The 25,217-nt window shown below is 35.9% G+C and overlaps 1 protein-coding gene across 6 annotated transcripts in view; it reads left to right on the top strand.

Annotated features, from left to right (window-relative positions):
- The window catches only part of CDC42SE2 (CDC42 small effector 2), a 97,938-nt gene that overhangs the window by 23,403 nt on the left and 49,318 nt on the right, over positions 1 to 25,217 (top strand). For 3 of the 6 annotated variants that reach the window (XM_016118373.2, XM_016118371.2, XM_036225026.1), the window contains exon 2: positions 16,182 to 16,265. The exons of 1 other annotated variant lie outside the window; for it this stretch is intronic. The gene's annotated coding sequence lies outside the window, so the exon portion shown is untranslated. Of the gene's footprint in view, positions 1 to 16,181; positions 16,347 to 25,217 lie in introns of all 6 variants that reach the window. 2 more of the 6 variants (XM_016118368.2, XM_036225027.1) reach the window with 2 other exon arrangements.

Genomic DNA, 25,217 nt, shown 5'->3' with positions numbered 1-25,217 from the left:
ATCATTTTATAATAAACCGATAATTTAGTAAGTAAAATGTTTCTAAGAGTTTTCTGAGCCTCTCTAGCAAATTAATCTAACCCGAGGAGGTGGGGAGGGTGTGTGTGTGGGGGATGGGAGGTGGGGTCAGAAACTCAAACACAGGTGACAAGCCAGACTTCTGATCAGCCTCTGAAGGGGAGGGGGGATAGTCTTGTAGCACTGACCCTTAACCTGTGGGATACGATGCTGTCTCTAGGTGGATAATGTAAGAATGGAGATGAAGTATGACATCAGAATTGGTGTCAAAATTTTAATTCATAGACCATAATTTATCTTTTTAAAGCATATAAATCAATGTTGTGCAACCATCACCATTATCTAATTTTAGAATATTTTCATGGCCCCCTCCCTTCCCCCCCAATGAGCAGTCAATTCTCTCTTTCTTCCCCACACCCTCTGGCAACCACTACTATAGCTTCTGTCTTTGGGTTTGCCTCTTTTGGACATTTTATATAAATGGGGTCATATAATATATAACCTTTTGTGAGTAGCTTTTTTACTTACATTTTTCAAAAGTTCATCTTAGTTGTAGCATGTGTCAGCACTTCATTCTGTTTTTATGGCTGAATATACCACAATTTTATTTATCCATCAGTTAATGGGTATTTGGGTTGTTTCCACATTTTGGCTCTTATAACTAGTACAGCTTGAACATTCACGTACAGCCTTGTGTGGATGTATGTTTTGATTTATCTTAGGTATATACCTGGAAGTGAAACTGCTAGACTTTTCCAAAATGGCTACATATTTTACATTTTCCCCAGCAGTACAGAAAATGCGTAGCCTTTTGTAATTAGCTTCTTTCACTTAGCGTGTTTTTCAAGGTTCATCCATGTCAGCATGTACGAGTACTCATTCCTTTTTATAGCTGAATAATAGTTTGTTGTATGACTATACCATGTTTTGTTTATCCGTTAAAAAAGCTTTCTATTTAGAAATGTTCAGTGAAGCATTATATATATATGTATATATATATATATATATGAATACATATATATTCAGTAGAGAGGAATGTGTAAATTAGGTACTTGAGCAGGTACCATCTATTAGTAAAGTATTATGGAGAGTTTCCAAGGGAAGTGATTGTCAGAGTACTAAATTGTACATGTATGGCTCTAATTAAGTGGGTGTAATTTTGGAGGATGGTGATTATCAAATTTTTAAAACATTTTAATATTTTTCCATACTTTTCACAACAAGCGTATATTTCTTTTATAAGAGTAAAATCAACTTTTAAAAATGACCATAGCTATAGCTTTGTATATTACTGACAGAAATTTATTCAGCCAAGAAAAGCAAGATCATTCAGTGTTAGGAATGTTATTGTTTTATGTTAATCCAATAATTATATATTGTAAATAAAATCATTGCAGCCTATAGCTAAGAGAACTTTTAATTTTTCACATTGACCTCAGATTTTCAGTTCATAATTATGTTGTAGATAAACACTAATCTGTATTTGACTTCTAGTGGGGAGAGGAGGATAAATATAGGTAATGCATATTTTAAGCTTAGTACCGTATCTATCAGAAAAAACGCTAGGACTTTCAGGCAGAAAGATATTTTACACAGGGAATTTGGAGGAGCTGGAGTAGAAGGACCATCACTGGACTAATATGTTTATGAACACTGAGACCCGAGCTGAGAAGACGGGAAGCTGAAAATGGAAACCAGTCATAGGAATACTGAATCTGGTGCTCTGACAGCTTCTGGGAGTTCTTAAATCTGTGACTTGAGTTTGGGTGCTGTAACTGCTTTTAATTCTTCGTTTGTGTCATTGATTACCATTTAAATCAGCCAAAGCTTCTAGCTTATTTGCTTTCCAAATCTTATAGGAGGCCTTCTTACTGGTAGAACCTGCTTTATATACCTGATGCTAACTATAAGGGAAAGCCTGGGAAATCGTTTTTGTTTGTTTGTTTGTTTTGCTTTAGCTTTCCTGCCCCTGAAGTACAGGAAGGCATATATAGGGAAAGAATGAATGACAAGTGCTCCTTTTCTAATCCAGCATATCCACCATTTAGCAGAAGCCTTCTGTTTATTAGGTGATAAGGCTTTATGTGCAGTGTACTTTGAAGGTGGTAAGATTAGAAAACCCAACCTAGACTTGATTTGTTCAGAAATTTTTCTTTTCTTTTCATGTGAACTATTTTCTGTTATTTTCATAAAGCAGCATGTCAGTTCTGATATTTCTGACTGGAAGTAAACTCAAACTAATATTTGTGGAAACCTCTTTTACAATATGTTTCTACATTGAATAGGTGAAATGTTGCCAAAGGATGTAACTGTAAAATCTTCTTTCTTTTCCCTAATTGCTATTTTTTTTAAATAAAATTAATTAGTACCTTAAATGTCTCCTTTTTTATTCAGTGATACTACCTGAATAAAATGTCTCCTTTTTTATTCAGTGATACTACCTTGTCAACATAGGAGAAGCTGTGGCAACCTTTGGAAAGAATCTATGAGCTGGTAATTGGAGCTTTTCCCTTATAATCCAGAATGAGAAGATGTCTGCTGTTCTGATATTAAGCTTTCTAAATTTTAAAAAAATTTCCTCAAAAATTTTGAGAGAGAGTGCTTTTCCATCTGAAAACATTAAAAAAAAAATTAGTGTGGGGGGCGGGGGAAGCCAAAACATGTATATCTCCTGTATTTTGTGAGGTATCAAACTTGAGTAGATTTAGTGTGGTGAGCGTCTCATGAAAAAGCCTTATGCTAAATAACTTACAAATGCTGTAACTGAAGTTCTTCACTAGTAGATATTTGAGAGCAGGTTGAGGATACAGTGTCAGTTGGCAACTGCTGTTCGCAAGACAAAGTGTTAGGTTGATCTAGAAATTTAACTCTGCTTTAGTGACACCTGCTGACTACTTGCAGCAAGGAATTAGCATTGGTCTGAGGCATCTTTGGGCACTGAAGTGGACAGATTGTTCCCCGTTCTTTCCTCCCAGCTACTTTTCGAATTAATTCTTTTTAAAGAGCTAATAATAATTCTATTGCTATTCTGGTTCTGGAGCACTGCTATTCTGTGTTAGCAAGTTAGTGGAATCTTTAAACTTATTTGTATTTGTACCCTCTAAAATTTTTTGAGAACCCTTGTACTTCATACATTTTAGTACAGATAACAAATTTTTCATCTCGAGTTTAAAAAGTTGCAAAAAGATGTAATTTCTGGAATATTGTATATGTTTTTAAAGAATATATTGCAAAACCCTTGATTCTGCGGGTCTGTTTATTCACTTTAATGGAACATATTGCTATAAAACATGTTAGTCTCATTGTCACACCAGCCAAATAGGGTATGTTTCCTCGTCAGAAAAGGTCTTTTTCAATTCTAATAAACATGGCAACACTTGCACTGAACAACCACTGGACAACCACTTTCACTTCAGAATTCCAAATCTAACATTGATTGATTAGGTACAGAGTCTTGCTATGAGTTCCTTATTTCTTGCTTTGCTCAAATGACATTCTTCCTGTCCCTCCCAATTCTCCATTAGGTGCACTGCAGGCTTTTTCAGACAAAGTAACATTAAGAATTGAGATGAGTAAGAAGTATGATTTTTATTCCATAAAATAGAACTATTGTGAAAGGGAAGGTAGAAAAGAGAAAGAACGATGTCTGGGCACATCCATTTTAGAAAAGAGGAAGTTAGAGATCTGGAAATTGATTTCCTTAAAACTGTCCAGACTGGGCCCTTCTGGAAAGTATTAAATCTTGCACTGGGTCAGGGACTCTTGGGTTTAGGGGAACAGCTTATATTGTGTACTTACCCTTTTTAAGTAAATTGTCTTACTTGCTTTTTAAATTTTGCCTTGAAAGCTTTGTTTTGACAAACTGTATAACTGATCTTTATGATGAAACCAGTATGATTTTTATAGTATTCTACAGACCAGTAAACATGACAATCAGAACCTCATGGAAGCGATTGCTAAAATATAAAAATTAGAAAAAAAGAAAACCGAATCTGTACTTCACACTCTATATCAGGATAAAAATCTCAGTTTTCCAAAGCTGAGTATAAAAAAGGAAATCTTAAAAATACTATAAGAAAACACAAGTCCATATAAAATCTCATGGGTGTGGAGAAAGCCTTCACAAGCAGTCCAAGCATACAAGCAGTCCAAGCATACTCCTTTTTCTCAATAAAAAAGTAAATCTCCAAATCATTGCTTTATGGTCTTAACTGTATTTTTTAAAATATAAATTCTTATCTTTTATAGAACTACAATTTCAAAATACATGTAAGATCAGGATTGTCATTTACTTCTAGATTATATTGCAGATTTCATATATTTTCCATTCAGCTCATAAGCACAGAACCCTTCAAAGTGCTGGGTTTTTGTTTTTGTTTTTTTAAACAAACATGACCTGGTACTCATGAATGGTCCTGATGTTTGCTGAATTTAGGGATTATTTGGCTCTTTGTAACAAGTTGTACATATGCAGAAGTGGGAGGAATTAAAGTTGTTAGGGAACCATTCTGTCATCTTCTCTTGGAACAGACCATTGATTACTATGCTGCTTTAAAAGGGAGAGCTTCATACTGAATTTACATATATATATATATATATATATATTTGCTAATTTGAATGTTGAAGAATTGAACATAGATTTTTATAGTACATTTGCAGATTTCTCAGATTTTAGTAATCTAAAAATGAGTAAGAACTTTCCTTTGTTCTTTATTTTTCTATAAAGTATTTGCCCCTCCCCTTCCCAATGAACAGTTTGTCAATGATCACTTTACATTTAGGCCTTAGTGTGTGCGAGGGTCTGATTGAAATGCAGACTCTGTAAGAAAATGACCCAACTTACCTCATCTTTACTCCTTTTGAGGGCAGTTGGGACACATTAAACATGTATTGATTTTCTCAAGATGAGCTGAGATTTCAGCACCCTCTGCATTTACCAGAAATAATACCACACTGAGTCACTCTTCTGCTAACTGAAAATATCCAGCTGGTAGGAGAAATTGCACATTAGATATCAGTTCTGGAGGGCTACTACATACAAGGATTCAGAGACTAAATTAAATACCCACTATTTGAGTTAATATTCAGGAAGACCGGGAACCATTATCCTTGTTCAAATAGGCTGGATTAAGTTGAAGCAGTCCTAGGTTCAAGACTATATCAAATCTGGATCAAAATAAATTGTCAGTCTTATTTATCAAATCTTATTCAACACAACATAGAAAATTAAAACGACAGAGAACTGATTACTGGTCATTTTGGGAACTATGACTTATTCTGCCTTGAAAGAAAGATTAGTTATACCTTTTAGTTATGTATAGTTTCTTTTTGTAGCATTAAATAAAAGCATTCAGTTATTCAATAAATACTGAGCATTGGCTATCAGGCACTCAGATACTAGGGTGCAAACCAAAGAGACAAAAATCTGTGTTTTCATAGAACCTACATTCTAGTTGGTGATGACAAGCAATAAATGGGTAAAATATATAAAGTACCAGATAATTTTAAGCACTGTGAGGAAAAAGAAAGCATGGAGCAAGATGGGCTGCCAGGGTAGGGAACAGGAGATTGCAGGTACAAATAGATGGCAAAGAAAGGGCTCAATAAAGAGACAATAAAAAAAATAGCCATTACAGCATCATTATGATAAAGATAAATATTAGCAGCAGCCTAAATATCCATTTATAGGGGATTAAATATATCACTATGCATCTATATAGTGGAATACTGTACAGCAAATAAAAACATAAGTTATACAGAAGGACCTCCCAAGATACATGAAGTGATAAAAAACAATGTGCAGAATGATATATAGAATGCTACATTTCTTACACACACACATATGATATATGTAATTTTAGAAATGCATAGAATCTCAGTGATATAAAATACTATTGATAACGGTTATCTTTGGAGTAGAGAACAGGGTGGTTTGGGGACAGGAGAGTGAAAGTGAAATACTTTATATCCCATTTTACTGTGTTTATGTACTACCTAGTCAAAATAAGTAAATAAAGTATAAGAATATAAAGACTGTTTACCCAATTAGAAATGATGGAAAAACATACATTTATAAATCTAGTGGCCTAGATAGTGGTCTAGCCTAGATAATGAATAAATAGGATAGTTAATGGAAACATGGACTCACTTCTGATGCCCTGGAGGACTCGTGGATAATGTCCATTCTGGAGCAAGGCCAAAATCCTGTTTTGATTGGGTAAGGATTGTTGTGATCATGAGTGTAACATTTCGATTCATGTGACTTTTTTCACTCCTCTAATTAAATGGAGGGTGTATTAATTTCCTAGGGCTGCCACAATGAAGTACCACAACAGAAATTTGTTGTCTCTTAGTTCTGCAGGCCGGAAATCCAAAATCAAGGTGTCCACAGGGCCATGCTCCCCTTGAAACCTGTAGGGGAATTATTATTTGACTTCCCAGCCTCTGAGGGTTTGCTGGTAATCTTTGGTGTTCCTAAGCTTGCAGCTGCTTAACTCCAGTCTTTGCCGTCTTTGTCACTTGGCCATCTTCCTGTTTGTCTTTATGTCTTCACATGGCCGGATTCTTATAAGGACACATCATTTTGGATTATAGGCCCACCTTACTCCAGTATGACCTGATTTTAGCTAATTACCTCAGCAACAACCCTATTTTCAAATAAGGTCATGTTCAGAGGTACTGGGGGTCAGGATTTCCACATATATTTTTGGGTGATGGGAAGGGGAAAAGGACACAATTCAAACCATAACAGTTGAATTAAGTTGCTTCCCTGTTTTAGCCTTCCATATATGCAATAATGTTTTAGAAAGTTGTATGGAAAAATGAATAATGTTTTACAAGTTTAATCTATTTCTAAGGATTTTTATTATACAAGTTTTTTTTCTGTGAGGAGTAAAGACCATTCCATCTCCCTGAATAAAATCAAACTTAGTATAGCATATTTATTAAAGCTAATGTTTTACTAAAAATGGAATTTTTTCTCTAAGTGTTGTGAAATAAAAATATGGAAATTGTAAATAAAAATATGGAAATTGTTAAAGATGATAGTGACTTAGCCATTTTATGTGCTTTTTAAAAAAGTGGTATGAGGATAGATACCTTATATTCTGTTTTTTGCATTTTTGTTCTCATGCATGCATACAGCTTCTTTCCAGTTCAGTTTAACCTCAAGATAAAATCAAATGTGACAGCATAGAGGAGAGAGTTTTTATTTAGACACATTTTTTTTCAGTAGTTTTAACTTTTGTACCCAAGGCCATTATAATTCTGTAAAACATTAGGACACCTATTAAAATTCTTCCTTGCTTTTCCCTCTTTCTTATGTAAAATCAGAAACTATTTGTTAGAATATAAAGTCTTTTTAAGAGTTATTACATCTTTGGTAAGCCTTTTTGATATCATTTTACCCCTTGAGAAATCAGCATTCTATCTGAATAAATTGACAAATTGTCATCTAAGTTTCTGGCTTTTTATACATCGTTAAGTAAAAAATTTGGAGACTCTCCCTACTTTAATCTTAATTTTTTTCCTTCAGAAAGTTCATTAATATAGAGAAAATTAATATATTTAGCTATTTTCATGAATACTCCATCTGATTTCTTTGTAAACAAGCAGTTAAATCTCACATTTTAGGAAATTTTCCTTTTTTTTTTTAGGGGAGGCTAGGGTAATATGCTTTAATTGAGCAACTTAGTCATGTTTAAAATATTTTATGAATTTGGGTGTCATAGAATCTTAGAATTGATTTGGACTGTAAGTATTTTCTAATCTGACATTTTTCCAAATGTAGGAATCTTTTTAGTGTTGGTGGTCTTTAAAACATCTACTGACTATGAATTCATCATCTATATAGATTGATTGTCCAGTCTCTTTCGGGAGGTAGTTAGGCTTTTAGATGGTTCTTTCTTAAAACCAAAAGTTGCCTTCTCGAAACTTCTACCTAGTGACTTTGGTTCCACCCTCTTTGACAACCTATAGTAAGTCTACTTCCTCTTTCACATGCTATATGCTAAGGCCTACATGTATTTGAGGGTTGTCACATCTTCCTCTGAGTTTTGCTAGGCTGAAATCTCTAGTTTTCTGAACTCTTGTGATATGTTCAGTCTCCTCACTATCCTGCTTTCTCTTCTCTGGATGCATTCTGGTTTATTAATGTCTCTTAAGATATGACACTCAAAGCAGAAAGCCATATTCCTGAAATTTTGAATTCAAAATTCTGTGCTAAGCTCTTCCCCTCTCTCCCCCATGATTTGAAGGTGCAGCCAGGATTGATAACCTTGGCAATGCAAGTGCCCCAAGTATAGGGTACATTGTAAGAGAGACTTGCATAAATTGGCAGTTTAGGGAAAGTTTGAAGGAAGTGATGACCATATTAAGTTCTGAAGAGTGTGCCAGGCAGAGGTGAACAGCAGGTTTGATGCCCTGTGAGGTAGGGGGAGATGAGGGGGAGAAAGGGAAGGGAAGAGAGTGCCTGGTTTGTTTGAGAACAGAAAGAAATACCCTTGTTTTTGGTTTAGGAAACTGAGTAGACAAGAGAATTTAATAATTTCATGTTATTAAATCAAAAGGTTGGAGTAGAGGAGTGATGGGGAAGAAACAGAGTTCAGTTTAGCTGGAGGCAGGGGTAGCACTCCAGGTGGAGATATACTGTGTGCACTTGTATGTGTGAGGTTAAACTGAAAATACCTATCTGAAGAGTTTTAGGCTAGGGACAGGGCTTCTGCAGGAGATGTAGATTTGGCTGACATCAGTATCCATGTAGTACTTGAACTCAGGAGTGTTGATGGGAGTAAACTATGGGAGCATTTTTAGAGGGAAAGAGGAAAGCAAGGACAAAACCCTGAACTGTTATCTAATATTTGAGCTGAGAGCCTTTAGTGTTTTTGGCCGGATTATTTGGGAACTAGCAAAAAGGAAGGAAATCAAGGATGTTCTGTTATAGTCGTTTAGTAGAAATCCACCTAAATTATTTGATTTGAGAAGTGAAAATAGTCCTCTAATGATATTTCCTACTCAGCTATCGTAATATCTGACACTTGTGTTTTTAGAGTCTACTTTGAGTTAAGGTGTTGTCTTTATAGGAGTTACTTGATAAAATGTAGAGATCTTTAAAGGAGAGCCAAAATTTTAATCCATTATTGGTCATGTTTTTAGGTCACTAGTTTTGTTTTCGTTTTTGTTTTTTCCTGGAATTCAGATTAAAGAAACAGACAAGAATTTAAGAAAGAATAGGTTTTGGTAATATGACGTTGCTAAGGAATATGGGACCATGGAGGAACCTGAATTTTGAAACCTAAAGATCATCAAGCACCTGAATAAGAGAAATAAGGAGAGCCAGAGACTGTGTGTGTGTGTGTGTGTGTGTGTGTGTGTGTGTGTGTGTAGAAGGGGGACTGTGAGTTGGAGAGTTAAAGAGGTAATACTAAAGGGAATAAGAACGTGTAAGAAGACGAAGAGCTATATATAGAGGGAAAATCTTGAAACTGTCTCAGTTATAAATTAGGGTGACCACATAATTTATCTAAAGTATGACTTATTGAAATAGAAGGGGGAATGGTTATTATTGGTAACATTGTGAAAACCTGCATAAACTGGGACTCACAAGCATATACAGATGCTTGGTCACTCTAGTTATAATGTACTTATTTCACTAATAGTGCACTAAAATAGTACTAGTTTTTAGCTACAATGTGCCAAGCATCGTACTGAGTAAACACTTTGTACACCTTATTGCATTCTTAAAATAATTCTCTGAGATAAGTGGCCTTGTCTTCATTTACAGTTGATAAAACCAGATCTCAGGAAGGTAAAATATCTTGCCTGCAGTTCTCCATGGCAGTTAGAATTGGAAACAGTGAAATAGCCTAATATTGACATTAAATAAAATGCAGGTAAACTTGCAAACAGTACATTGTACTGTAGTTGCTATGGGTGTGTATATGATTTTAAAATGTTCTCTGAATATTATTAAGAAAATTACTGTCATAATGTTACATTATGTATTGAGCTCATCTCCCCTTCTAATACCATGCTTCTGTAGGCTTACTTTGTGCCAGACTGTGTTCTAGGACTTTTATGTGTATTAACCTAACTTAAACCTCACAATGGCCTTATGAATTATTTCCGTTTTACAGTGTAGGAAAGTGAGGCATGGTGAATAACTTGCCCAAAGTCAACACAACTAGTAAGTAGCACAACCAGAATTGAAAGTGGCAGACAGGTTGACTCAGGAGCCTGTTTTCTTAAACTGCTATCGTGTCCGGCCTCTCTAGCCCATATTCTTTGTGTGGACATATGTTTTCATTTCTCTTGGGAATGGATTTGTTTCCTGTCACCGGTCCAAAGTCCATGTGCCCACCACTTCAAAAGGCCAAAACTCAAAAGGCAGCGTTTGAACTAAGGGAAGGTTGAGGGATTGAGAAGACTTCCGCTGAGAAAATGGAAGCCCTAATACTTCCTCAAATCCATCTTCAGAAAGTACTGAGCTCAGGCTTCTCTTAAGTCAGGGGAAGAGGATAATGGGAGGGGCTGTTTTTGTAAAATTCAGCAGAATTCTTCTAATGATTAGCATGTCTATAGCAAGACAAAGCAGGAACTCTTATCCTGTAGGCCTTGGAAACACTGCAGTCTGGAACAAGATGGAGCTGGAGAGCATTTCACTCTTACATTTTTGGTAAGTGTGTGTATGTACCTTTTTAATAAGGTTGCCACTCTGTCTCCAAAATGTTTGTACCATTTTCAATCCCATCATTTTTATTACCTTCTTTTTTATTTTTTATTAAGGCATGGGCAGCCTTTTCAACCAGGTTCTGCAACTCCAGCAGTTAGAAATATACGCTTTCCCCTTGTTTAAATATTTTGCCTCATTCACAGCTACTTACAGATACACACACTCACCTCTATATTTCTGTAACGCTACTGAATCCTATACATTTAGGGTCTAGGAATGTTAACAGCACTAACAAACAATAGCAAGAGCAAACCAAAATGTCTTGGGTCTTTAGCAGTGTCACCACTGGCTATGGCATTATTGCCCATGTCACTTTTCACTCAAACCGTATGAGTGAATGGTTATATACATTTTTTTACAGTATACTTATGGAGGAAATAAATGGCAGTGATTTATTGCATTAGGTATAGGCAGTATACTGACTAGTTATGAGATTTGGAATAAGTTTCTTTACCTTTCTGAGTCTGTAAAATGAGGAAATTGGATTCGATTTCTTATAGATCTTTATTTGTCCCTGCCAGATCTACATCTCTTTGGGAAGAAAAAAGGTATTGGTGTTCAACATTAAACGAGTGAGGAAATGAGACATGTATTTAGCACTTGTTTTTCATTCAACATCGAAGAATTAAATAGTGTCAAGGTTTGATAACTTACTGTCTATTGGAGAAAAATGGAATCCACACAAAAATATTACTACTGTAAGACTTAGGACTTCAACTTCTTTTAATTTGATCAGCTTAAGTTTACCACTTAAATTGCAGTGAGTTGGAGCACTTAATAGATTTTATCTTTAAATTTAAAAGAGTATGTGAACATTGGAAGGAATCATAAAGTTAGTCAGAATCAAATATCTCTGGGACTTCTGGGACTTCTGAATCACTGTCTTAATATTGGGACCTCCGATGTTGAGCCAAAGTGACTCAAAAGATGTTCTAATGTGTGGAACATGCTGGGTGTATATAATGGAACCTTCACTCATTTACTCTAGTTCTGCCATTTGGAATGATGTGGAACCAGCTTAATTTCTCTCTCTGCCCTAAAAGTATTCAATGGTAGTGGTGTTAACGAATTTCTTTAAAGGTGCAGTTTTTTTTTGTATGGTGGAATTAAGACTGATTAACTTGGAGAGTAGAAATCTCTGGGTAGAGATGGGAGTACACACTTTGGAAATTATGTAAAATAAATTGTAATGGTTAAATTCAGCTAGGAGAATAATGCAGTTTGCTAAATCTCTCACTATAAATAACAGCAGATGGAGACGGAGGTGGCATTTAATGTGGTACAAAAAGCACCAAGCCATGCCAGCATTTAACAATTAAATTGGATCTAATTTCATGGCTTCTCATTAATTCTAAGCAGAACTTGAAGTACATTTTAGCATTGATACCCAGATGAATGCTAATCGAATGACTATATTAAAATGCCTTTTCATTCGACAGTGAAATGGCATAATATTTTTTTATCTAATTCTTACCAAATGTAATGAAAGATTGTAATTGAATGAGTAATGTTGAAATCCACCAAATATCCTTTTTTCCCATGCCAAATGATACTAGGGTAGAGTGCTGTTTTAGACATATATTTTCTTCGTGATCAGTAATTATGATTTAAATCCTTAGCATTGAGATGATATACTTCTGAGAAAGTTGTTTTCTGAAGAGGAAGATCGTAGCCATGATTTTCAAACTCAGTGCATTGAAATGGTCCTACTTTTCACATAATTCAACCTTGTTACTAATTATTAATATGCAATGAATTACTTTGTATTAAAATTAAAATAAACTGCACATATTTGAAGTGTCAGTTTGATCAATTTTGTCATGTATCACTACATTCAAGATAATAAAAATATCCCCTCAAAAGTTTCTTTTCAATCATTTGTAGGCCTTTCCTTTTGCCCACCCACCCCTATTCCCAAGCAATCAGCTAAACTGCTTTCTATCACTAGAGATTGTAGAATTTTGTATAAATGGGATTCTATAACAGGGGCCCCCAACCCTTGGGCCACGGATCAGTACTGGTCTGTGGCTTGTTAGGTACTGGGCCGCACACAGGAGGTGAGCGGCGGGGGTGCAAGCGAAGCTTCATCTGTATTTGCGGCTGCTCCCCAACACTCACATCACTGCTTCAGTTCCACCTCGTCATCAGGCATTAGATTCTCAGGAGCACTGGTCCCTGCTGCCAAAAGGGTTGGAGACCACTATTCTACAGTATATATTCTTGGTGTGGCTTGTTAGCATAATTATTTTGAGACTCATCCATGTTGATGAGTGTATAATAGTTCCTTATTTTTTATTGCAAATAGTGATACACCGAATGGCTATACAGTAGTCCCCTTTACTGTGGTTTCGCTTTCTGAGGTTTCAGTTACCTGCAGTCAGTCGTGGTCCAAAAATATTAAATGAAAAATTCCAGCAGTAAACAGTTCATAAATTTTAAATTGATCTCCGTTATTAGTAGTATGATGAAATCTCTTCCCGTTCCGTTCCATCCCACTTAGGACATGAATCATCCCTTTGTCGGGAGAATCTACACTATATATGCTACCTTTGTGTTAGTCAATAGCTGTCTTGGTTACTAGATTGACTTTTGCAGTATTGCAGTACTTGTATTCACGTCGCCCTTATTTTACTTAATGTCAACATTCACATAACTTTTATTACAGTGTATCATAATTCTACTTTATTAGTTACTGTTGTTAATCTCTTACTGTGCCTAATTTATAAATTTTTCCTCCTAATTTATTAAACTTTACCATAGGTGTGTATATACAGGAAAAAGCATAGGACATACAGGGTTCAGTACCATCTGTGGTTTCAGACATCCACTGAGGATCTTGGAAAGTAGCCCCTGTGAATAAGGGGGACTACTGTCCCCCCTTATCTATTCACCTATTGATGGACAGATTGGGTTGTTTCCAGTTTTTGGCAATTACAAATGAAACCGCTATAAACAGTATTTTGTGGACATACACTTTCATTTCCTTAAGTACATACCTAGGGATAAAATAGCTACATTGTATGTTAAGTGTGTTTAATTTTTTTAAAGAAACTGCTAAATTGTATTCTAAAGTGGTTTTACCATTTCCTATTCTCACCAACAACATAAGAGAATTCCAAATGCTTCATATCCTTCCTAACATTTGCATTTTTCTAATGATCAGTGATACTGGGCCTGTTCTCATGTGCTTATTTGCTATGTACATGTCATCAGTGAAGAATGTGTTCAGATCATTTGTCCCTTGTTTTAAATTGTTTTTCATTATTGAGTTTTGAGAACTCTTTATTCTGAATACAGGTCCACTTTCAGATAATATGATTTGCATATATTTCTTCCAGTATGTGGCTTTCATTCTGTTAACAATGTCTTGCAAATGGTAGAAAGTAGTAATTTTAATGAAGTCCTTTTTAATTACTTTTGGCTTTCATGTATCATCATGCTTTTATGTTCTAATAAATCTTTGAGGCAAGGCCACAAAAATTTTTCCCTGTTTTCTTCATGAAGTGTTATAGTTTCAGGTTTTATCTTTACGTCTATGATCCATCTTTGTTTAATTTTTGTGTATGGCACGAGGTATGGATATCCAGTCTTTCCAGCTGCATTTGTTAAAAAGGCTGTCCTTTCCCCACTTAATTAATTGTCTTTGCACCTTTGAGGAAAATCAGTTTACCTCATATGTATAGGTCTATTTCTGGCCTGTCAATTTTGTTTCATTAATCTGTTTGTCTCTGTTTATGCCAGTACTGCACTGTCTTGACTTTTGTAGCTTTGTAACAAATCTTGTATAAAGCTTCCAATATTATTGTTTTTTGAAGTTGTTTTGGCTGTTTTAACTCATTTGTATATCTATATGAATTTTAGAATCAGCTTGTCAATTCTATAAAAACATGGGATTTTGATTAGAAATGCTCAAATTGAGGGGAATTGACATTTTAACATAATTGAATCCACTGTTTCCATCATTATGTAAATTTGTTGTTTTCTTTTTGCATGTCAATTGATAATTTATTTCTATTTCATATTTTCTGATGACACTGTAAATAATTACATTTCAGTTTTGGTCTTTGAACAGTCATTCTATATAAACAATTGTTTTTGAGTACTGGGTTTGTAAATCCTGCAGCCTTTCTAAATTCAGTAGTTTTAGTCAGCTTCATGTTTTTTAAATTTCATTTTCAGATTAAGCATAGTGCACTAGTTCATTTTCAGTTTAGATTTGAAGAAATGTATAAGTTTATGAAATGTAATGGGTCCATATCTTGCAAGGAGTGATGTGTAGCATCCCCACTATTTTGTCTTCATTTTTCTTTTAAGGATATACTAATGTTCCTCATGATATGAACCTTGAAATTCCAGGCTGCCATTATTTAGTCGAATTTATAGGTAATTTCAGGAAAGTAATTAATTCTAAGGGAGGAATTGCTGTTTGTCTTTATGGTTTTTATGGGATTCTGAGAATCCTTTCATATTCTATATTTTAGAAAACCAGCTGCCTAGGTGATAGTTTTGGGAGGATGAGGGAGAGTATATAAGGACTTTAAGGTTTGAGTCTCAGCACTGTAACTATGCAGATCATGGTGTGATTACTGAGATGAGGCAGTCAGAAGAAAATGAGATTGTCAGTTCAGTGTGGACATGTTCGATTTTAGGCCTTTTGTTTATTGACTGTGTTAAATGCTTAAATGTTTCTTTGGAGGCTTGTAAATGAAGAAATATCTTAGGTTAAAAACAGGCTGTGAGGTCTCGTGGCTAGTCTTTTGCCAAATCAAAGCTCAAACCTAGGGCCTCTGACTCTAAAGCCAATGTAGTTAATCCCTGTGCTATATTGTATCCTCAAGGCAGAGAAACATGGTTGGCTTTGATAATAATAAACTTTCCAGGTAACTATTATAAATAAATAGAAGAGTTTGCAAACCCAGATGCCAACAGGGTCCAGACAGGTAACTGTGAGATAGGTTAATGTCAGAGTGATGATATCTGCAGAGAACTGCAACGCCCATTCCCACTGAAGGATTTAGCTGCTAATCAGTTCTAGCAGGTTGTGACTTTGTGGGCATCTGGGCCCACTATTGCCATATCTTCTGATTTTTTTCAAAAGAGGTTAGGAATCTTGATTTTTATGTTAAATCTTCTGCTGTTTCAATGTAGTCAGCTATCCTTTAACACGCTGTGTAGGCCAGCCTTGTGTGAATCCACTTAACAAACGTGTGTTGGGTTCTTCCCAGTGGGCAGCCTTTGGAAAGAGTTGTACCTGGTATGCTGTGGACCCTACCATTAATTTATGTGATGGGAAGCAAGCACATTACAACCTTTGAAATGCAGGTCACTTAGTTTGAACACAGTGCCTAGTGAATTTGGTATTTTTGAGTTCAGTTTTCATATGGGATTGCTCCCTGCAGCTGCTTGCCTCCTAATTGTATGTTGTCATTTGCAGATTGGGCCAGTTGTGAGTGTGTGGATTTTTGAGTGAAACCTGAAACCCAGATGAGAAGAAACCTTTAAGGAACAACTACTGACAGTGAGTCTACAGTCATCTCTATGCATAATATGGGATGTTTTCAGCCCAGATAGCTGAATGGGTGACTGTTGACAAGGTGTGGTGAGTCTGAATATCCCCACTGATAACCTAAATCCTTTCCTTACAAAGAGGACTGCTTCTATATTCTTAGCGTCTACTGTTGAATAGTAAGTTAATTTTTGTGAGAGAATGACAACAGTCTAGTTTAAGAGAATTCTTTGTCCCTAAAAGTGCGTTTAATATATGATTGCAGTTTCACTTTCTTCATTTAGGCGCATCCTTTCCTTTGCCTCTGTATTTTTCTTTTTTCTTTTGTCTCTAGTCCAAATCATACCACTCTCTGAGGTCTGTCTTCCTTGAAACATTCCGCCAAGCCTGAAGCGGAAGGTCGTGATGGTTACCAGCATCTGTTCTGATCTTGGTTGTGCAAGGTTCCTTTGCCATTGGAGGTGATTGTTTTAGAAATGGTCATGAGATCCATTTTTGGCCAGTGGGAAATAGAAGTCTGCAAGAGTCCTCTGGGAAAGCTTTTCTTGTGTTTGAGAAAGAAGAGAGATGGGTCCCTCTTCTCCCTGGCTCTTGTCTTATCTTCAGGCTATTGACTACTAGCCTGAAGGTGATGTCCTTAAATTGGGCAGAGGCAAGAGAATTGTAGAGACTAGAACTGGAGCCCTATCTGCTATGCCTAGAACCACCCTAATTGTGGATTCCTTGTTCTGTGAGATAACAAATTGCCTTATTGTTTAAGCACTTTTACCCTTAGGCATTCTGTTACTTGCTGTGGAAATTATCCCGATTCATTTCATTTCTCCCCTGATCACCCATTGTCTTTTAGTGTCTCATGCATTTCTACTTGATTATGTTCTGTGCGGTCTAGTAATATATATTTGTGTATATCTCCTTTGTAGCACATTAACAACTTTGTGAAGTCAAGGACTATGTTTATGTCCTTGCTGTTTAACACTAAAAAACCAGTCCACAGAATTGAATGATTATAAAGATTTTCTTTTAATTTACATCCTTTAACCACACTGCTTCCCTCTAGGATTATGAAGTTTGGCTTTTGATTTAAGATGATTGGTGTGTAACACATTTTCAAGTGGTTCTATTCCTAAAATGTTGCTTTGATTTTGCCTTTGTTTTTGTTCAACTTTACTATGAAAATTAGTTCCTGTCCTATGTATTTGAGTATTGGCTTTCAATCTAATAAATTTTACACAGAATAGTTTACCTTCTGTTTTATGTGCTAATTATAGAAATGAGAGACATGAGTTATAAGAAATAATCAGGAATAATTTGGCCTTGGAATGTACATTCACAACAAACTCCCTAAAGTGCACATCTCTGCTCCGCTCTGTTCTTAGGACCTTATATTGTGTGTTTGTGGGGGAGATTCTGGGGCTTAGGTGGGGGTGTTGGTGTCTGGTAAGAGATCTTGAGTCACAGGATACATTATTTAGTTGCTTCTATTTTAAAGCTGTATGAAACAAAACCACTTTTTCTAACCCAAGATGTCATATACTCTTCTTTAAATTCTGCTATTATACTCTTGAAAAAGTAGGATAAGAACCTATTTTTCTTCCTGAAAAATCTATAGCATTGCTTTCAGTTATGTTAAGAAGGAAAATCATAAGCCTGTGTTGTAATCTGGTAACACATTCTAAATCCTTCTAAGTGGTTTAATTGTAGGGAAGAATCTACTTTTTTTTCACCCCTCGAGCTGTGATTAAAATCTGGAGGAATAACATTTTAAGAAGATAAAGTTATATGATGTGCTTGACCTATCAGTTTTAATTCAGTAATATTATTTAGTAATATAAAAGGTTTAAATCACTTTAATATACATTATGAAGAGTTTGTAGAAATGGAATCGTATGGTTTAAGCCAGATGAATCAGAATTATCTTAGGACATTTGCTAGAACTGCTGGGATAAAAGGCACTTATATTTTTCTGCTGAATTTCAGCCTGAAAATGTACAGTCATTAAATTTCTGGTAGCTGTCTGGACTGTAAAAGGAAAGCCAGTTGAATGAGAAGCCATCACCAGAGGAAGAGAGCAGAGAAGAACGACGCCCTGGTCAGCTCAAGCGAGCTGCTTGATCAGGTCTTCCCCTAGGATAATATACCTCCAGACTTTCCAGTGAGATGAGCCAGTGAATTCCTTACTTAATCCAATTGGCTTTGGATTTTATGTTACACGTATATGAAAACATCCTAACTGACACATTATTACCACCCACTTAGCACTATATAATGATTGCTCCAGGGTCTTACTGAAACTTGAATTGTGAATTAGGCAAATAGGTCTCTGATACAGGTGAGTGAGGCATCAGGTAATGCAGTTCATTCATTGATTTATTCAAGTATTGAGTACAAGAGTTAAGGGGTAAGTGAATATATAGTCCATGCCATCACTGACACTACGTGAATAATCCTACTAATGAATAGGTTCTTATTAATTGAGTTTAAGGGTCTAGAAGAAAAGGAATATTCATCATCTTGTATGATTAGCTCTTTGGTGGAGATTTCTGTTGAACCCTTGGCATCTCTAGAACTGTAAAACAATTGTGGGAAACTTGGAATATGGCTACCTTTAAAAAAATAATGTGAGTTATTATTAATCTTTTTTTTCTGTAAGAAGGCATTAGAAAGGTACAGGACCACAATTCCTTCTTCAGAATCTTGGGGCCAGATATGTTTTGGAATTTCAGGATCCTTTGGATTTTAGAAAGGTTAATATGGTACCTATACTGTATATTTAGTGTTTTACTTAAGGGACAAGTGGCTTTCTATTACTAATAATACAAATAATAATGCCTTATATTAGTTGAACTGTATCCTTTACAAAATTTATCTTAACTGTTTAATAACTCATATTCATTTTTACACTATACAAACTAAAAAAAATTATTCAGTTATTTCTACCTATTTATATTGCACTTCAGTTTTAATCTTTGGTAGTCTATAAAACCTCTTACCTCTTTGGTGAATTCATTTTTATGCATTTAAATATATGTTTATTATACTTTATAATTTGTTGACTTATTTTATATATATATATATAATATCATCTTTAAAATATTTCTATGGGCCTAATGTGTAGTAGGAGCTCAATGAGTATATGTTGAAAACGTTAGTGTTTAAAATTATCTGATTAGTGAGGCATCTTGATAGCCTATGTTTTGGCTACTGATGAAAAAATGTATCAAGTTAAGAGATGGAAAAAAATTTACTATTAAAAGTAGTTTCTTGGATTTTTGGTCATGTGGCCAATTTTTGATTCTATCGGTTTTCCATTCTGACTTAGCATCTTGCTCTAGGTACCATCCAACTAGAAGCTCTCTAGTGGATTTAGGTATTTAACATGCATGCACGCACACACTCCCAAACGTACAAGGAATAATTTGTTCATCAAATGTGAGAGAATGAGGAAATGTGCACATTATACAAAAATTACTAAAATGCAGAGGTAGAATGCGATATTCATTCACAAATTGCCCCTGAATGGCTCTGAGTTTCTCCTATCCTCGTTTGTAAATATCTATAAAGAAGGATCTCAGGAGATTTTCAAGGAAGAGAGTAACTGGCCTTAGCTCTTTAATTTTGGCAATATGAACCAAATAACTGTAGCTAGAAAATGTTTTTTTTGAAAGTCTAATAATAGTCTTATACCTTAAGAGAATGGAAACTAATTTGGTTAATAGTCCAAGGTAGAAGTATCTGGAAATACTTGCCATGTGAGGGGCTGTGCATTTATGTAAATAGAATTGGTGGCCTTAGTGTTGGGCCCCTCAGCAGCCAATCACAGGATGTGTAATAATCCTTACCACAGCAGCTGAAACTTATTCTAGTTGTTGCTGCGTGTCCCCCATGAAAGGCCATAATTTCCATGAAGAAATCATAGAAACAGCCTTTTTGTGGTTTTGATTAAGGAATATTTTCTGGGAAGCATGAGAAAATACTCTGCTTGTTTTGTGCTATATGGACAGAGGACATACTTTTATAAAAGAAGCCATTTCTTCTTTGAAAAGAAGTAGTTACATGCAACATACTTACTTTCATTTATTACCATCAAATAATATTTACAGTAAGTAAGTACTCCCTTAACATCATCGATAGGTTCTTGGAAACTGACTTTTAAAGTGAAATGACAAATCATGAAACCAGCTTTACCATAAGCTAATTGATACAATCAAGGGTTAAGTTCTTTTCGGTCTATTTATGATCACAGAAGCATCATCAGACTTCTAAATAAAGATCCATAATATTTTGAATAGTAAACATTGAAGTAAGTGCGAGCTATACATATATTTAAGAAAGATTGATAAAAACATGATCATTATTTTCCAACCCACTTCTTCCAGTTTAGGGTCACAGTGGCCAGAGCCTGTCCCAGCAACTCAGGGTGCAAGGCAGTAGCCCACCCTGGACAGGGCAGCATTTCGTTGCAGGGTGCATTCTCTTACACACACACACACACACACACACGCACGCACGCACACACGCATGCGCGCGCGCACATACACACTTGCACGTGCTCTCTCTCCCCTCCATCTCCCCCCTCTCTCCCCGCTCCCTCTCCCCCCTCCCTCTCTCCCCCCTTCCCTCTCTCTCTCCCCCACTCTCTCCCTTGCCCCCACTTCCCCTCTGTCCCCAGGGCCCCCCAGCCCCCCTGCCCGCCCCCCCCCGCCCCCGCCTGAGCCTGGGATGAGGTAGACATGCCAGTTCTTCTCATGTGCCCATCTTTGGAATGTGCAAGGAAACCAGAGTCCTTGGAGAAACCCATGGAGATGCAGGGAGATGTGCAAACTTCACAGACAGTGGCCCTGGCTAGAATCAGTTTTTTCTTTCTCTCTCTAATGATATAACAAAACAATATTGCACCAAACTATGTTTTCCAAGGACCTGCTGTACATGTTCACTGAAAAATGCTTAAATTATAGGGAATGATATTAATTAAATGAACTGTGTTGATCTTAAGGTGGATATAGAAAATTTCCACCCAACATAACCTTTGGTTATCTCTCTGTTTCTGCAGTTCTCTTTAAAAAGTGTTGACTCCAAAAAACTCATGAATTAGTAAGTTTAGTGCTATCTATATTGTCATTGTGGTTTAATGCCAGATAAGAAAGAGTAAATGTTACTCGTTAAATGCTGATTCTCAACACTTTCATGCCTAATTACTTACATTCTTAGACATTCTAAGTTGTAGTTACATTTCTCTGATTTCCTCATATATTTCAAGCAGTTAACAAGGCATAAAGCAAACAAATCTTCTTAAAACTTAAATAATCCTTAAAGGTCCAATAAATTAAACTTATAAATTTAGCATATCAAATTTTCTTGTCTTGCAGATACTTTAATAAGTAGAACATAAAATACCATAAGTTACTACAAGTATATTTAATAGCACAACAATATTAATACTGTAGGTTTTGGTTTACTTCATCATTTCTATGTTGATTTCTGTATTTTTCCAGAGTTAGAGATATACTCACTCACCCAAAAGGAAACAATTACTGTCTTAGGCCAGCTGAGGTAATTTGGTTAAAAAATCATGATTGTGATGCTGATATGAATAAAGCTATTTAGGTCAAAGACTATAGAATAAGAATACATATCTGGGCAGAGAAATTGAGACTGATAGAGTCAAGAGCTAGGATGTACCTGCCAAGACTGATGGCCATTTTTGGAATGGGCCCTTGTTACTTACCAGGACTTTGAGCTTATTCCTTTCAGTTGGTATATTATTTTAGAAGGAAATTTGGAAAATATCTGTCAAAATTTAAAATGTCTACCAAAAATTTAAAGCTTAAACTCTGATCATCAGTTTTACTTTTTGGAATTTATCCCTATATAGATAAATCCTGTGGGTTTGGGTTCACTTCATCATATTCCACATATATGAATATATAAGATTATTGTTTGCAGCATGTTTGTAGTAGTAAAAGTAGTAAAAGATTAGAAACAACTCAACTTCCCATCTCTTAGAAACTAGTTATACCCATATGATAAAATACAGCCTTTAAAAGTCAAGGGAGGCAGTTTTTAAAGTTACTAATATTGTCTGATTCCCAAGGTAAACTGTTAAGTGGAAAAGGGTGCAAGTGGCAGTGTGGCTAGGGAAGGGCAGGGCTTGAATCCTCTCTGTGAGTCTGGAGGAAAGATAATGAAATCCTTTATACCCCTTTCCATAGACCTTTATTTCAAAGACTTACATTTTAATAAGAATTGGCTGTGCAGCTGCAACCCTGGCAACAAGGCCTGGGAGAGAAGAATTGGGGCAGCGTTCCAGAAATCAAGGCAGGCAGCAGTCTCATGTGGAGCTGAGCTAATGAAACTGATAAAAATGTAAAGCACTTAGTAGAAATTAGACCAGTACTTTCTTTGGAAGAACGAATGTTGAAATTTTCCACACCATATTTTATTATTTAAAAAGTCTAAGAGCAGTCATAAGCAGCTCACTCAATAAGGGTGGCTCCATTAAATTTTCCTTTAGTATAAAAATACTGTAAATACTGTTGGAAGCTAATATTTCTTTGAATTGTATCTAAAATGTGATTATTGTTGGCCCATTCTTGGTGAACTCTATAGACATTTTCAAAACCAGGTAAAGGTACCAAGTTAGATTTATTAAAGTTTTAATAATTTTAAAAATTAAATGCTCATTGTAGTTTTAATGTAAATTTCTCATGGTTATTGGACTCTTCAGATGCCCTTAAATAATAAGATTTGTTGAACATATCCTCTTTTTTCAACACTGACAGCGGCTGTATCATCCATCATTGGAACATCCTTTTTTACCTGATTATTAGCCATTTAGGTTATGACTGTGGGATTTCCCTCCTACTGTAAGTATATTTTTGTGCATGTAGGTATTTTACTTTCTTCTGGGTTACTCAGGATTAATTCCGTATTTCCCAAAGTGGTACTAATGTATAATCTGTGAAAATTTTGAACACTTTCTAAAAGCACTACCAGTTTACACAGTATTAATTTTTCTAGAATGAGTTTTATTCTTATTTGGCTCTGTGAGCCCTTAAATCTTGAATTTTATCTTTAATTCTGGAGAAATTATTATTGTTATTGAAATGTTTCTCTTTTCCTCCTTTTGGAACTCCTGTTATCTAGATATCTATTTTTCATATCCAGTATTTTCACTGATTCATGCTCATGGTTTCTCGTTGTGGCTTCATAGTCCCGATCTCTCCCCTTGGTCCCTAGGTGTACTTCTTGTTTAGTCCAACCCAGGAATTCTGCTTCAGACGATGTAGATTGTTTAGTGTCTTCTCTTTCTTTCACAGTAGTTTTATGCTCCAGATATCTCTCTATTTTGGCTTGTAAGCTAATGACTCCTGGTGAGTGGGTATTGTCCCTTAATTTAATAATATAAGGGAATGGCCAACAGTCAGATCCTAGTTTGTGTCAACCTAGGTGAGTTTAAGGAGAGGAAGAGCTTGATTGAATCTCAGGTCAATAGCCTTCTTGCACTGCTGAGTTGCTGTTGAGTTCTCCTGTTGGCTGCTACTGCATCAGGTGATTTCTGATCAGGGTTAGTCTTTTAAAAACTTTTAGAAATAAGTAATACTTATCTAACAGGTAGGTTCTTAGCCTGTAATTCACTATCAACTCTAGGGTTTTTTTTTTTGCAGAGGGAAGGGTTGGGAAGAACGAATGTCAACAGGCAGCTAGTCCCTCTACCTGTTCTCCTGAGCATCTTCCCCAGGGCTTTTGTGTCCTGATTTTGTCCTACTGATGACATCTAGGCTGTTCTGCTAATTTCTGTGGTGAAAGGGCAATGAAGGAAGAGGCAAGGGTAGAATCTAAAAAGCTTTTAGCTAATCTGTCTTTTAACTCCTCCTCTGCTGCTCTTTGCTCTTGGCTGCAGGTCACCAATTTCTTCTCAGACAAGTTCAGTACAGTTTCCTTTATCCCCATCAGTTTTGTTTGTTTCTTTTAGTTGTTCCTGCTGTTATTGTTCCTGGAACCCAGATTTATAACCCTCTTACTCCCCAGCCGTTTTTTGGAAGAAGGGACCAGAAACCTGTGATAGTTTGTCATCTTGCTAGGAATTGGATGATCTCACTCAAGCCAATATAGTTATACACAGATTTCCTTTAAAACACATGAAATCTTTAATCGAAAAGTATATTCATATAAAATATTTCCGAAGTGTATGAAAACAAACTACCAAACCTTGGTAGCTTAAAACAACTCCTGTTTTGTTATATCTCAATTTTGAGGGTCAGGAATTTGAGCAGGTCTTGACAGTTCTTCTCTTACATGTGTCACCAATAAAGGTCATTGGATAGTACTCAGCAGGGAGGTTGGCCTGGAGGGTCCCGGGCAGCGTCATTCATAGGTCCGGAGCTCTGGCCAAGAAGACCCAGCCTGCGTGCCTACGCTTGTGGTCATTCTGGAATGACAGTCTTGGCTTAATTGGACATCTGAGCGTGAGGTACAAGGCTTCTCATGGCGTCACCAATTCCAAGACATAACTTTAGCCACATTCTTTTGGTCAAGGGAGTCACTAAAGACATCTGAATTCAGTGTAGGAATTTGTCTCTTGTTTCTCATTTGGAGGAATAACCAAGAATTTGTGGCCATCTTTATTTAATAAACCACATAAAGTTATTAGAATTTTGTTGTTGATTGTTGCTTTTAGTAACATGTCATTAGAGGCTTTTTCATTAGAGATATCAGAGAATCTTTATTTTCTTTCATCTACAGGGGATTCTCTGAAATAAAGGGGAATCGTATTTCTTTTTCAGTTCATTTTGATAATACTTTTCCCTTCAGCATTGGTTCTTAGCTGGGGCAAACTGCTCTACATGGGGCATTTGAGAAGTGACAGGAGACTGTCCTTTTTAGTTGTCACAGCTGATGGGGAGGGGCACTGCTGTCATCTACTAGATAGGGGCTGGGGTTTGCTGCTAAATATCCTACAATGAA

The sequence above is a fragment of the Rousettus aegyptiacus genome, unplaced genomic scaffold (genome assembly GCF_014176215.1).
Source record: "Rousettus aegyptiacus isolate mRouAeg1 unplaced genomic scaffold, mRouAeg1.p scaffold_m13_p_7, whole genome shotgun sequence".
NCBI classification, from domain to species: Eukaryota; Metazoa; Chordata; class Mammalia; order Chiroptera; family Pteropodidae; genus Rousettus; species Rousettus aegyptiacus.
The sequence above is the reverse complement of the archived record's forward strand: the minus strand, read 5'-3'. Positions and strand labels throughout refer to the sequence as shown.